This window comes from Echiichthys vipera (genome assembly GCF_963691815.1).
Source record: "Echiichthys vipera genome assembly, chromosome: X".
NCBI classification, from domain to species: Eukaryota; Metazoa; Chordata; class Actinopteri; order Perciformes; family Trachinidae; genus Echiichthys; species Echiichthys vipera.
In genome coordinates this window covers 31,797,069-31,809,885 of record NC_139825.1, presented here as the reverse complement: position 1 = coordinate 31,809,885, position 12,817 = coordinate 31,797,069, and the positions used below count along the sequence as shown (strand labels likewise).

The 12,817-nt window shown below is 40.6% G+C and overlaps 1 protein-coding gene across 2 annotated transcripts in view; it reads left to right on the top strand.

Annotated features, from left to right (window-relative positions):
- The first annotated feature begins 1,534 nt into the window (after window positions 1-1,534).
- Window positions 1,535-12,817, top strand: part of LOC310965445 (retinoic acid receptor gamma-A-like) — a 43,322-nt gene continuing 32,039 nt past the window's right edge. For both annotated transcript variants that reach the window (XM_083939050.1, XM_083939048.1), the window contains exon 1: window positions 1,535-1,668. The gene's annotated coding sequence lies outside the window, so the exon portion shown is untranslated. The remainder of the gene's footprint in view (window positions 1,669-12,817) is intronic.

The window sequence follows — 12,817 nt, the reverse complement described above, 5'->3', positions numbered from 1 at the left end:
TTTATTCCAAATAAATATGAAATGTGTTGATGACTCAAAACCAGGTATTTCCTGTTTCAACACTTTATTAACCAGTTGAACTGAGAGTGAGAAAAAAAATCTTTTGTTTTGGAAGGTGACCTGGGCTGACTCGCCACTGAGGCCAGTCAGTCAGACAGTAGCAGACAGTTTTATCTCTGACATGAAGAGGCAGGTAGCTCTGCGCCTCAGGGGCTGAGCGGCCAGGTTTGATCTCATCACAGATCAAATGTATTGCCATTAAATGCTTCCTTACCAGAAAACCGCTGGGTTGATTTGCTTAGGAAAATCCTGTAGGAGGAAAAGAGTTCACTTGAACTGATTTAAAGGTGCGGAAACTGCCGGGATAATGGCCCTTTGTACTTCTCAGGCTAGGAAAGATGGAAAACAGCTCATAGTACTTTGCATTTTGGAGGTTTAATGAAGTCATCTAACATATATACCAGGCTCTGTATAGTTTTCAGAGAAGACACTGTGGATTTGCTGTGTACATAATATTTTGCTATCTCCTCCTTTTTGTAGCACTGTAACTATATTGTGCATCTAATATAAGTTGTTATAAGTTTAATTTGTAAAGTTTTTTTCATGTCATTCAGTCATTTTGTTATGTTGTAACATTTGACACCCTATGTTGCTTTTCCAATTTTCAAGTTATTGTTTCCATCGCCCTGAATCACTGTTGACACAAATGCTATTTCTTTCCCATCAGGGATATGTAGTCACAATAAAGCACTGAGTGGCCCTTGATGGCCCCAGGCCTCTGGACTCCCACATTGACTGGCTATGTTCCCAAAGTCAAGGCATTGTAAACATGGAGCGAAAACCAAGGGCTGATACTGATATTCCCAAAGGTGTGCAGCCCTATGCAGCATGTGTGAGTTTGTGTTTGTCTGTGAGTTAATGACTGTTTCATTACTGCGAGTGTGTGTGTGTGTTTGTGTGTGTGTGTGTGTGTGTGTGTGTGTGTGTGTGTGTGTGTGTGTGTGTGTGTGTGTGTGCACGCGCCTGGACACACTGCTCAGCGGTGTGTGTTAGCGTAGGCCTATCTTTGGATGTTGAGCAGAGGAGGAACAAATTTAGAAATGCAAAACAAACAGTTGAAATCCAACAAAAGAGTGTTGGCTGACAGTACAGTGTAGAAGGAGTGGAGGTAAAGAGAGAGAAAGCGAATCTGAGACAAAGAAAGAGAGGGAGAGAGAGAGGGGTGGGTGGATTGGGGGGTGGGCAGCAAGTTGAAACCTAAGCTTTCTGGACCCTGTTTTCCCTTCCTTCGGGCATTCTGTGGCTGGTAAAAAATGTGCTGTATATTTGAAGTGTTGGATCACGTGACAAAGGCAGGGTTTGTGAATCAAAGTACACAATGATTTCAGGAGGAGAGAGGGAGAGAGGGTGTGTGTTAGTGAGAGAGAGAGAGAGAGAGAGAGAGAGAGAGAGAGAGAGAGAGAGAGAGAGAGAGAGAGAGAGAGAGAGAGAAACAGGGAAAGGGAAAAGGGAGAGGGAGGCAGAATGCAACAGGCTGAGCTCTATCGTCGCCGTGAGAGGGACTTCTGACTTCTGACAAACACAACTACTACACTCTTTCTCAGCTCATTTATCCACTGACTTACCCTCACTTACCACCACACTGTCCGTGTTCTCATCCAGCGACTGGTAAGAAGGCTTTTCGATCCCACTTTTCAAGATCTTCTTTTCCTTATAACTTATGTTGGCGGTGCGTGTGTGCAAGAAAAGAAGACATGTCAGAGCATGAGTGAGATGTATGTTTGTCTCTCTCTCTGCCCTCTCTCTCTCTCTCTCTCCTCTCTCTCTCTCTCTCTCTGACTCTCTCTTTGTGTGTGTGTGTTTCTGGGACAGCACGAATGGAGAGATTGAGTGTCCTGAGGACAGCTTTAATTGAGAACAGAGATTTGAGCGAGGGAGAAAGAACAACAGAAACAGCATAGGAGGGAAATGAAAGCTGATCAGCACTTGCATGTGCTCCAGGGCCGCTCCATGTGAGGAGAGGACTGCTTGTGGAGATGTGTGTCTGTGTCTCATTTGTTTGCCCCCCCCCCCCCCCCCCCCCGATGGATGCACATCCCTGTGTTTTTTTTATTTCTGATTTCATAAACTCCAATTCGCAGTTGCTGAAAGAGTATGATCACTATACTAAGGTCTAAAAAGAGAGGGGAATGTGTTATGTTAAATAATGGATGTTAGAATTCCCCCAAACTTACATAAATGAGAGAAGAACTTACATATTGTTTTCTAATGTTGCAAACATTACTGCAGTTTGAGTGCTACAGGTGAGCTCTGTAACCATCTCAGGCCATTTTCCAGCAGACGAAGTGGCTGCTTTAGCCGAGAGGCTCTAAGCCAACAGGCTGGCTGTCAGACTTGATGGATCACTCCATCAACATCACAAATGGCTGAGTAGTTCTGGTCTACCTGAGTATGAACACACTCAGTCACTCATTGCCCCCCCCCCCCCCCCCCCCCCCCCCCCCCCCCCAACCCCTGAAGGTTATGTAAACAGGTTTCCATCCACGCAATTACATAAGCGGGATGGAAACACTGAAATAGGCTATTCCGGATATCACAAGACAGTCTGCTGTGTGTCTGATCGCTGCTGCTGCTTTGCATTGTGTGTGTGTGTGTGTGTGTCTGTGTCTGTGAGAATACACTTACCCACCCCCTTTTTTATACAGTCTGTGAATCATCTCAAATAGCATCCTTTGTGCGACATGTGCTGTATAAATACAGATGCATTGCTTGATTGATGATCGTGATTAAGATGCTATTTATCTGCTAAGTGCTTCTTCCCAGCTGATCCGAGCTGCCCACGTCTGTCCGCTAACACCATAATGCTGAGCATGCCAATCTGCGCTATGCACTCCAATGCAGTTGCCCCACTGCGAGCTGTTGTAGCAAACTCGCGACAAATCTATTCCAGATTAATTTTCCTTAATGTCTGGAGGAATGTTCGTCAGCACGTCCACAGGAATAGGTGGACGGGTCTATAAGCAGGGCATAAACAGCTGGGTGTAAACACCACATTCAGAAATCACATTCTGGAGAGACTCGCTAAATATAATTCTTCTTCTCTTCTGATTAAATAGGTTTGATATAACCATGCTTTTCATCACTTGGTCATTTTCTCTGTCAGTGAACGTCCACAAAGTGTCGGCTCCTGGGTGAACTCAGACTTTCTGATCCCAGGTCAGCTTTTTTCAGCTTTTCAGATCTAACATTTAGGGTGGCTGCATCTGCTCTTGGTTAAGTCCTTACTTTAGTTTCATCATTTGGAGAAGAAATGTGTGTGCATCAGTTTGGGTGTGTTGGATATAACTCCTTTAACTGCATTGCAATCTCATCTTTGTTCTCTGCACTTTTCAAGAATGACAGCCCCTCGGGCTGAGGAGGCAGTCCGGCTCCTCTCCTTCTTTCTTTCTCGTTCTCTCTGTCTCTCTGTCTCACTGACTTCTTTCTTCTTTATTTCCTCAATATAAAATAACCCTCTATCTTCACTGGTCTGTGTCAGCTGAGTTTGATTTTGTACAGAGTTGTTCTCATGCTCGCTACACATAAATGGAAACATGGAATTTAGAAAACAAAGAAGCGAGCATTTGCTTCTTGTTTTTGAGAGCAGGAGACACAAATGTTTTCTTGTTCTGCAGAATTACATATCATCCACAGAGTTATTTTGAGAGTCATGCACAGGCTGTGGTTCGACTTGACATGCCCAATTGGCTTCAGATATTTGGAAATCACTTGTAACATTCATTATTGCCTTTGTGGCCCTTTCCCCAAAATCTGAGGCTGAATGTGTCTCAGTGTGTCTAAAAAGCCTCTTGGTGTGTTTAATCATGGCCCGGGGCTGCAAGTCCCTTTAAACACACTTCTAATCTTCTGTGTGAAGGAACAGCAAGGTACAGCTTTTCAGTGTGTGTGTCTGTGTGTGAGACATAGGCAGTTGGGGGTTCGGGCAGTCTTTAGACACACTTTTCACTTTAATAACAAATGAAAAGCTGCCTACCAAATGCCTCAATTAGGGCTGACCCATGGCCCGGGCTGTTGAGCTTGGAGCGACAGGGGCTGACCTCAGGTCCGACCTGCGGACCCCCGGCAGCCCACAGGGTTGGCTCCACATAATGACAACATTGTGTGTTTTATGAAGCATTACTATCATCAACATCATCCCCATTAGCACAGCTAACATTTAATTCACACTCTGTTATTCCAAGTATGTCAGACAGTTTAAATTTGTGCACAAAAGTAAAGCTAAGTTAGTCGAGAGTCAAGTGAAACTTTGTGGTAAAGTATGAACAAGGTGGAGGGTGACCCTGGTGACTTTTCATGGGTGGAGATGATTTGGGGATTGCTACAACTTGATTAGGCCTATGTACTTTAGTGTAGTGGAACTGTGTTTTTGATTATACTGTATTTTTTAAATATGGACTCAAGAAAGTTTTTTCCAGGGTAACAGCTAATCACAGTTAATAATACTAACTTCCCATTTCTACATAAGGCTGAAGTTGGTAACTTTCTATGAAAAATGTTTTTTCTTCATATTTGCTGCAAGTGACACTATATACTGACAGCACAAGGAGACAGACAATCTGTAATAAAGTAATGTTTCTCTACTGCCACATTTTGCTCCCTCTCTGCTCCCAGAGCCCTCTCTGTCTGCTCCTAATGTCATCTGCTAGATTCCACCACGCCCGACCTACAACAACCACTCTGAACTCTGATCAAACTGTGAAACTGCTCAGTGCTGATCAAATATGAATCAAGATTCTGCTACTGTATTGCCTATTTCACGCATGTTGTGTTTTCAGAAACATTTTTTTATTTTTCTGTTAAGGTGTAAAATGACAAAGTTTGTGACCAAGTCGAGCCAAAACCCAACTTCCATTGGCCAGATAAACGCTGTCATTTGGCAAACAGTATACTAAAATCTGCTTCTGAAAACAGAGGTAAATAGGCAATACAGTAACATAACTTTGATTCATATTTGATCAGCGCATTAATATAGCAGCAAACAACTATTTTCTATGCAAAGATACAGTGCAGTAATGGCGTCCTGAGCAGAGAATTAAGTCACTTTCCCTCTTTGTGTTGTAATCGGAGTTTCTCTGTTGTTTGTTGTGATAGACGGTACCACCGAGCATGCATGTGGCTGTGAAAAAAACACATCATTTTTCAAATATTGGGTTGAGAGCCGCATGGAGGCACTTCTAGAACACTTTTTTTTAGTATTTAGAGTCAAGTGCCTTTAAACTTCAAACATGTTTTTTTATAGACTTTATAAACAGGACGAGAGAGGTCAGATCCTTTTTAACTGGCAATCATTTTCATAAAATTAATGTTTGGCAATCATTCTGATAGATGTTTCTGAGTAATGACACTTGGAAAATAGATATCACATGTTGTTTTGCGGGCTAATATACACATCTGTGTGTACATTCTCAACTAAGCTAACAACATAAGGGCTTGCATCGAATGAAAATATATGTGTGCCACAGCCAGAAACATTTAGTGGTTATAAGATGGCTGACAGACACTGATGGTTTATGGCCCAGCAAAATGTGTATTCCTCAAAAGACATTTTTACTTGTCAGTTTGACATAAAATATAGTACGGTCATTTGTTGGAAAATCTAATTATGTTGTTTGTGGGTGATGGTGCCTATGTTTTCCCCCCTCTGAAATGGTTTCTGTGTGTCAGTATGTGCATTTTCTACTTGGTGTGTTCAACACAGATCATCCCTGGATGCAATCTTTCAGAATGAGCCGTATTTGATTGTGGTTTTATGGTTTACAGCTAATTGTCCCTGCTGAAGTCATGTTTTTCCTTGCATTTGGCAGTTTTTGAGGGAGTTTTTAGCCTTCATATCCACTCTGCTTTTTAGTTTACGCTATGGCTCTGTCATTCACAGAAACGCTGTGGTTTCAAACACAGATATTGTATTGATGTTTTCCCCTTGATTTCTTTCCTACTGTCACTCTAATGTTTCCATAGATACATCCACAAGCTGAATAAAAACATGAACTTTTCTTTTCTTGTTCATAGGCTAAAAATGTGTTCAATAATACACTAACTTAAGGAAATGCATTTTAGAATAAAAGAGAAAGAACAGCAGATAAGCAAAGCTCATATTGACAACACGACCACACAAGATAACAAAACTAACAAATTCAGATTCAAAGAGTCATTACCATTGAATACATTCAATATTTTCCAGCTGACTCACATGAAATGAATCCCACACCGGAAGTCTGGGAACAGGAAGATGACTAAATAGTTGTTAAAAGAGAGTGAAAAATAGTTTTTATATATTTTCTGTTTACTGTTCTCAGTCCAAAAGATCAAAGTGTGTTTATTATCAAACAGTTTTGTTTCAGGAAAGTGTTCATCACAGTCTCACTGGGGTGAACTCACTTTTAAGGACAGAAAAGAAACATTATAATGTAATCCATTGGATGTGCTAACAGAGGACTAATCAACCTCATGATTATACAAAACAAAGAACATCCTTATGTGATGGGGAGCAGAGCATCTATAGACTCTGGTACAAGTTTGGAGTTACTTAACAGACATTAGATGTGCTGTGATTTTGGTTCTAAATTATAAAAAAAAAAATCAATCAAAATGAGCTTTCAATTTCGATCATCAAAATCAAAAGCAGGCTTGGCAACTTTACCAGTATTTCTTTTTCCCTCCACCCCTAGTCTACTACTAGAAAAAGAACCCACAACACTTCATCAAGAGGACGACAAAGCTAGCTTACCAGTTCCTGCAGCTGCAGTTTTTACGGTTTCTGTTTCACTGTTAAATCCTCCTGCTTTCCTAAAGTTACTGGTGTGACCACATTTTGCCTTCCCCATGAGTTATGTAAACAATAAATGGTTAAGTGTGTGGGTGCCGACAGGGACTTTATGTTGCATTCAGGTGCACCTTGTTAACTCAAGCTGTTGTTGTAAAGTTCCCTTCTACCGTTAGTTTTGTTGTTTTATCCTGTAAATACCCTGTTCGAGAAGAATTAAAAAATGTTAATGACAGCTGTCAGGGCATAAAACCATCCACCAGTGGATCTTTATGAACCAAGACCCCATTGTCTAACGATGGAATAACAGTCAGTACTGAAAAAAAAAAAAAGAAATCAAAAGTCAGCATAAGTCTGGTAATGTCACACTCAACACTGCGCTTCATAGACCTTGAGCAATACACCTGCTATGACATAGTTTCTCCCTTAGTAATGATAGAGTTTATGCACATTTGTTTACAACTAGCTATTTGGGACCAGGCTATTTCTAAAGCATTCATAATAAAAGTTACATCGCTGACGGTCTCTTTTTTTTCATCTGTTCTTGAATTTGCTGTGGCTAACGACGGAGTGCGAGCTGTACCCAGCATGCCGTTCGATGGTGGGGGTCCCTTCTCAATAGGGACAGAAATGATACTACTCGTGAAGTCAAGCTACAGTCAGCCCTTTCCAAATAAAATTAGATCTGATCATATTCATTCCAACGCCAGTTCTTCAACTACAAAGAGAGTTCACTTCAAAATTTCAGTAATGAAGTGAACAAAAACCTGCCTATCGCCTTGATGGGGTGATTTATGACTGAGACAAAAAAGATGTTGAGGAGACATAGTGAGACTGAATCAAGTGTTGCCAGTAGAAATAAAGAGTGACTCAAAGTGTTAAAAGAATAAAAGAACAGTCAAAACAGGCTGACGTGCAGAAGTACTGATGGTTTGGCTGCTGCCAACGTGACGCTTGTCCAAAGATTCAAGAACAGGACAGGAAACTCTGAGCTTTGAGTCCTTTCATATGGATACTGTTACCTGGTCTATAAAATAATTGGTTAATTTCCAGGGCAACTGACTACATAAACTTTTTTAGGCAAAGGTTGTAAAATTTTACTCAGCACTGCTCAGAATTTAATGATTACATGCGTTACCATGCTAACACAGATGGTTTGTTACGTTTGTTACACAGAACCATCTGAGAAGCTGCCATTGGGAACTGTTTGCAAAAGGGCCAGCATTTTCAAAAGAATACCTGGCAGGTAGGGGTGAAACGGTACACTAAAGTTGCGGTTCGGTACATAACTCGGTTTTGAAGTCAACAGTACACTATGGTACACTACGGTACACTACGGTACAGGACGGTACGGTTCACAGTTAAGTTGGAAAATAAAAAAAACAGTATGTTTGTCGAAGATAAGTTTAATTAGTAAACAATTAAACACAACAGTTAAACAGTTTTAGCTGTCAGTATGAAACATACTAATAAAATGTTTAACAAATGTAAAAAAATTACTGATGCAATTCTCCAAAAATTTAAATACTGTTTAAATAATTGCAACTGCAGCATCACTTAGGTCATGGCATTTGCCCGTTCTGAATTCCCAGGTAGGGGTTGTTGAAATAGTGTCGGGAGATGGGTTTGCACAGCATCGTTCACAGTAACACCTGATTAGTGCCTTTTCAAACGCGTGTGCATGTTCATAGTTAACCTGTGTGTATCCCACACTTGGGATTTGAATGGCAGGGGGACGTCTGCAAGCTCCGGTTTCATGTTGTTGTTCAGCATGTAGTTCGCTCTCTGTTCGCTAGCCATTCATCCACACAGTCACGCTCGCGGTGGTGCGGGGCGCCCTGTTCTACGCCTATGCTGCCTGCTGCTGCCCTTCTTTTTCTGCCTGCTACTCTCACTTGCTGACTGCTACTGCGCAAATGCAAGCCAAGCTGGAGGCTAAATGGTCCAGGGGGATCTCCTACTTCAAGTTTTAAGTTACGCACCGCAAAACAAGACTGTACATTCGCTATATTAAGGCTATGTAAGTCACATTTATGGACCGCGGTCCAACTCTGTACCCGTCCAGAAGTGCCTGTACCGTGAGGGTTCGGTACGAATACGTGTATCGTTACACCCCTACTAGCAGGTGATTGGATGAACCACCTGTCTATCACAATTGCCGAAGTCAGTCGCGAGAAGATTGAAAATGTCATTTCAGCAAACAGTGCCGTTCTTTGCTCTTTTTTTTTTATTAAGAAATGCTCTCGAATTCTGATATAACTGATGTGACTATGGCAACATCTACACTAACCCCCTGAGGAGCCGCCATAGTTGTTTTGAACAAACAGTCGTCTCTCCATGTCATTGTCATTGTCAGCCGCTCCCCCCTCCCCACAGGACACTGATTGGCTGTCTCTCCAGACCCTTTCACACAGCCTTTTTGTTGTTGTGGCAGTCCGTCTCTGTCCTTCTCTCTCCTGACAATTGTACTACTATAGTACATAAAGTTGGCAGTTTGTGGGTAGGGTTTGAGTGGTTGATTAACAGTCTGGATGGGCTCACTCAGACTAGACGCCTCTTTTGCTTCCAGAATACCAGCGTGAAATCCCAACTGGGGTGGCATTACGCTCGGTTCTGTGTGAATGTCCGAAAAGCTCTTTCATCGCGGTGCTGTGGTGGAATCTCTATGTGAAATGGGCAACCATGGCTCCGAATGTAAAACGCTTACGTTACTCGAAGCCTAACAAGATCCAATATCGCATCCGTAATCCTCACTTGATCCTCACTTGATATTGCGAGAATCCAGCTACTGTGCAAAGTAACGTGAAGCATGCCTGTACTAAACAACATGTGTATTTCCTATTAACCACCACAGCCTAATCAAACCCCATTTTCTGAACACTTTAACTGAGGCCATTATTTATTCACTGAAGCTGAAAGACACATAGACTTCCTGTTACTAAATATTTCTCTGCCCTAAAAGTGGACTCATTATACTATAAAACTGAAGATTAACTGTAATTCTCCAGTCATCTACTTCCCTTAAATGCTGCACCACATTATCGCCCCACCAACATTTTTCCATGATGTGCAAAAACAAAAACCACAACCGAAAATTTTACCAAAATTCTCAATACACCAAAGATTGATGGATCTAAGACGTAAACAAAGACGTTAATAATGTTAAGCTTTTCATTATGTGTAGCAGTGAAACAACTTTCTGCCGCTTCTAACAGAGAGTTATATTTATATTATTTGCAGATGATACAAACATACTTTGTTGTGGTAGAGATTTAAAGGCATTATTTGAAGTTGTAGAAAATGAACTGAAAATATTGAAGCATTGGTTCGACTCAAATAAATTAACTCTGAACTTAAAGAAAACTAAATTTATAATATTTGCAAATCGTCCAATCAATGTGGAAACAAACTTAATTATAAACGATACAGAGATTGAACAAGTAAATGAAATTAAGTTGTTAGGAATAATATTGCAAAATAAGCTAAGTTGGAGAAATCACATAAATTATATAAAGGCAAAAGTTTGCAAATCATTAGCAGTCATTAGTAAGGTTAAAGAATATTTAAATGATCAAACGCTATATGTATTGTATTGTTCCTTGGTGCTTCCCTACATGACCTATGGTCTGGAGGTGTGGGGAAACACATACCAAACTAACACCAAACCAATCAGTTTGATCCAAAAAAGGGCAATGCGACTTATAAATAAAGCTGGATATAGGGAACACACAAATACACTTTTCATCCGAAAAAAAGCCTTGAAATTCAAGGACTTGGTTTACTTTCGAACGGCACAATTTATGTTTAAAATAAAGAATAATCAATTCCCCATTCTGATTCAGAACCTGTTTCAGGAAAGGGAAAGTACGTATCTGCTGAGAGGGCAAGACGTGCTGAAAAAGCCCAGTGTTAGAACAAATGCAAAAATGCATTGTATTTCTGTTGTTGGAGTGAATGTTTGGAATGATTTGGCCATAGATTTAAAAGACTGCAGAACATTAATTTACTTTAAAACTGTTCTCAAGAGGAACATTATTCAAACATATGTTGATTGTGTTTCGCTGACAGCAGCAATAAATTAATTATTAGACATTTTCTTTTTGACCTGTGTGTAGCTGCTACCTAAGTTTATGTATTTTAAAGGGTAGGCGTTATAAGCTTTAGCTTCTGCCTATTCCCTTTTTTCAGACCTTATACTTTTATTTTTTGTGTTTGTTACGAAATGTCTTTGTCTGAAATGTCTGAAAATAAACTGAACTGAACATGCAGAGTAACACTTTTTGATATAGTCCATCACGAAATACAGGTGTTGTCATTAAGCTGTATTTATTTTCATTTTTTTCATATGACTTTGCAGCCGTAAAATACAGGTAAGAGATCAACAGGTAGAATTTATGAGCAAGAAACAAATATTATTTTGTGCTTGTCAGTTACTTCATATTAGAAACGGAAATATATGTAAATAAGAACTACAAAATCATGAATTTGGCTGAATAAGAAGACAGTGTAGATGATCTCAGAGCACAGGAGGGGACATAGAATCAGAAGAGTAACTTTTTATTTGTTGTTTGCTAACCAAAATACAGACTTTATGAAAACAACCTGGGGCAATTTTTCAAGTGCTGCTTACATGCAGAATGCAATCTGTGGCTGTGTCACCTTTCACAAATTATTGTCGTCAAACGATCTGTCCTTACAGCGCTCTTGCATGCCCTTTGTTTTGATTAAACATTTCCACATGAGCCAAAACGAATGATATCATGCAGCTTGCAAATTTGGTGAAGTGGGCTCCTGAAATGGTAGTCTGGAGAAAGGTTTTCACATATAAATGACTACCAGCTTAGTGTAGACGGACTCTCAGAAATAACCTTCTGTGTGTGTGTAATGTTTCATAACTACAACCTCAAGTTGATTTGGCTTGGAAAAACCATAAAATTTAGTCACATCTACACCCCGGGTAACGAGGTCCAGATGATACACTTAATAAGCACTTCAAAAAAAATGTTGTTCAAAAAATTGTTTTTGCCATTTCAACTGTTTACAGCTGCAAGATGTTTACAACTGCTGCAGCTATGCATTATGCTCTGAACATAATGAGGTTGCTTCTAAAAGGCGTAGTTTGATGGAAGTTATGTGAAATTGAACACAGTTGAGTGGCTTGTTGGAAAAGACAGAGAGGTGGAAAGCCCCAACGTTTTTACACTAAAGCTGTTTTTAATCCCCATAGTCTGGGAAAAGGGAGCATCAGTGTGTGTGTGTATGTGTATGTGTGTGTGTGTTGGTGTTTCTGTGTGTTAGCAGGACCAGGACAAGGTGACCCAGTCTGACCTGACCTAGCCAGGTCTCATAAAAGCAGCATTGAGGCCAGGAGGCCTGGAGAAACAGCACTGCTTTTGTTGCCCTATACCCAAGGTGTATTCCCCCTGGAGGGAGAGTGATGGAGCAGGGGGGTGTTACTCATTAGAGAGAAAGAAACCATTCCTTGGCTATGGCGCACATTATTTCATAGTTTATTAGTGGAAATAAAACCGCTTTATTTCATACAACCACTCGGCCCATTTTTTTCTCCTTCCTCCCATGCTGTTTTACCACAGTCCATTCTTTCTCTTATTAATCCACTTTGCAGTATGGCTCTAATTAATAGGACTCTGTTCACTTCTTACACATGGCCTGCCAGATGCTTGAAACTCCCTCATATGTTCTTCCCCTGCCTTTCTTTTTCTCTGTTTCCCTCTATCTTTTTCCATCTTTTTTTGAGCTTTCCACACTTTATTTTTTCTTCATCACCCCATCCATTTATACATCTGGCTTTCATACTGGTGATTACGGTCTTTGAATTTAATTGGTTAAAGAATCAACTTGAAGTTGAACAACTCGAAAGCTGCATCTGTGGAGGGATCCTCTGTCCTATATTTACTCCTTCATTCTTCAAGGTCAATTGCAGCTTCCAATGGTGCTTCAGCATGTGTGAACGCAGTGTGTTTTCCACTGATT